Source organism: Tenrec ecaudatus, chromosome X (assembly GCF_050624435.1).
Source record: "Tenrec ecaudatus isolate mTenEca1 chromosome X, mTenEca1.hap1, whole genome shotgun sequence".
NCBI classification, from domain to species: Eukaryota; Metazoa; Chordata; class Mammalia; order Afrosoricida; family Tenrecidae; genus Tenrec; species Tenrec ecaudatus.
Genome location: NC_134548.1, coordinates 43,183,700 through 43,186,326, shown reverse-complemented (window position 1 = coordinate 43,186,326; position 2,627 = coordinate 43,183,700). Strand labels below are relative to the sequence as shown.

At 40.1% G+C, this 2,627-nt stretch overlaps 1 pseudogene; it reads right to left on the bottom strand.

The window, feature by feature from the left end:
* Positions 1 to 328: 328 nt before the first annotated feature.
* Positions 329 to 817, bottom strand: LOC142435050 (mitochondrial inner membrane protease subunit 1 pseudogene; annotated as a pseudogene).
* Between the last annotated feature and the right edge of the window lie 1,810 nt (positions 818 to 2,627).

Here is a 2,627-nt window from a genome sequence, read left to right as displayed (position 1 = left end):
TTCTTATTGAATCAAGACAATGTCCAGAACCTGGACACAGCTGGGTTGGGTCCCCTGCATCGTGGTCTTTTATCAACAAATGGGGTTGTCAAGAGTCGGAATCAACTGGATGACAATGGGTTTTTAGATGTCAGATGCTACATTAAATGCCAGGCATGCACACATGAATGAATGACTATTTGAAGATTATCTCTGTTACATTTTTTGCAATTTCTGTTTTAATTCCTGCATTTTTAATAACAAAGGGTTAATTGTTAAAGACATGGTTTCAATGACAACAATAACTTCACTTGAACAGGAGTTCTTTTAGCAAAAGAAAAAACAATTGCTAATCATTAGAAAATCTGTGACCATTGGGGATGTCTCATAAAAATCCAAAATCACTCAGAGGCCCAATCATAAAGAAGATTTATCTTCCTATTAATCCATATGGAATAGGTCCATAGAACTGGAATCAGTAGAATTCTATAGATTATCAAACATGGCTTATTGGCACATAACTATGGCTTTTAAATAAATCTGATGAATTACTGGTGAGGAGTTTGTCTCCTTCCAAATCAATTACTCTTTTATAAATATTTGATTTTGGATCACTTGGACTTTTTACACTCACAATGTCACCTCCTTGGATACCACAAAAATGTTGACTAAGGTATTCTACAGAGGCAGTATGTGAATTTTTAATGGTAGTCTCCATTGATGGTCCAGAACACATGACACCACCACCAACATATCCAAATGCACAATGGGCTATGCAGCCATACCGAATAATGTAGCCAACAAGTCAAAAAGGTTTTCCCCGAATACCACGAAGCATACTTCTATGTAGAGTCTACCACCATTGACCATAGGTCTATTCTACAACACATTCACTTTTTAAGGTAGTTGCAAGGCCTCCAGTGTAAGCCTCTACAGCATATCTCAAAACCTATGCAGTAGATCCATGGTCTCAGGATACCTGTTACCCCCTCAAAACCCAGAACGTCCCTCACCCAGGACTCAGATGGGCCTTTCCCACCTGGGCCCTACTGAAGTCCCAAGTCCTGCATTTTTTATATTAGCCTTCATTATTCTTTTGTATTTTCCCTTGTATGGTGTTATTAAATTGCCACTAAAAATGGACATCAACTCTTTCCCACATCCTTCTCCTCTCACCGACAAGTAGAATATATTTCCTCTCCTCTTGAGTCTACACTAGCCAGAAGACTTGTTCTGACGCATACCATGCTACTCAAGTTCCAGGCCTGGCTCCTAAGGGACCTGTCACCTTGAGTTCATGCTTTTGGAGTGTTGAGAACATCATACTACAAGAAATTCCACACTTAGGATGAGAAGAGGCCACGTGGAGACAAACTAAGGTGACCAAATCCATAGCTCTAACCCTGCTATTAATCACATGAGTGTCTCTAGCCAACACCAAGCCACACACCTAAAAAGAGCCACTCAGCTAAGTCCAAATCATGAAATATAATAAATCATTTTTGTGTTAAGCGCCTACATTTCATAGTGGTTGATTACATAGTAATTGATAATCGAAGTATATTTTATTTATTTCCCTTTCCTTTCTCTCTTCCTCTTCACGTTGCTTAAATGCCTTCCAGATAAGGTTCAGAAAGAATGACTTTAGATAACAGGAAAATAGACAAAATGCATCACAGAGCGCAGATATACATGATACAGCAGGCACCCTGAGCAACCCCAATACTTCAAAACATTGATGGAGTGTGGGCAGAGGATGTATTTGCTTTTAGCAAGTATCAGCAGTGATAAAATGCCAAACGACCTTTGGATGTGAATTGCTCCCCTCCTAGGAAATGACATGCTACAGCCACATTCTGCAGACATACCCATATTGATAAATGATAGGTTCTTCATTTAAAATAAAAGCAAGTTCCAAGTAGTAGTGTTATGGAGGGCCAATAGTAAAAGTGAATAGGGATTGATATGTCATTTCATACCTGACTGCATGAAACAAAAGATTGCAAAAACTGCTGAAATCCTAAAAGTATTAGGTATATTTCTCCTACAAGTAACCTACAGTTCTTACATAATTGTGAAAGGGGAAAAAAAGGTTGTGCAGAAAGGTTAAATTCCAAAAGAACAATTGTCAGTCAAACCTGCAGATGTTGCTACCACTCATCCAAACCTAGGAGCGAAAGGCACACTCTTAGTTTGCACAACAGAGAAGTGGCCCTTCTCCAAGCGGTGAGTAGATTTTACCATTGGTTCCCGCCCAGCCTTGGCTAAGTTTCCTTAGTTCCCTTTGTCCTTGAGTACTCCAGGGGCATTTGCCTGGCAGTCTATCACGTATTTGTCTTGGGAGGGTGGAGGAGAAGTAAGGAAGGGCAAACACAGAGTCAGCAAGCACTCTTTATTTACTCTTCCCCCATGATATTGTGCCTAAATCTCTAAGAGCTGCCCCTGAGTCTTCCTGTCAAAGCCTAGTATTGCTGAGCTACGTTCAACAGTCTGTCCTTTGGTTCACTTTTGTGCACTTCTGAACAGATGTATATGTAGGGTTTCTGGCAAATGTCTATAAGTCTTGCCTCTTTGCTTCATGGTTGAAACAATGGCCTGAAGATGAAGAGTCAAGGCTTATTAGAGGAGGCAGAAGAGACCTGGGGAAA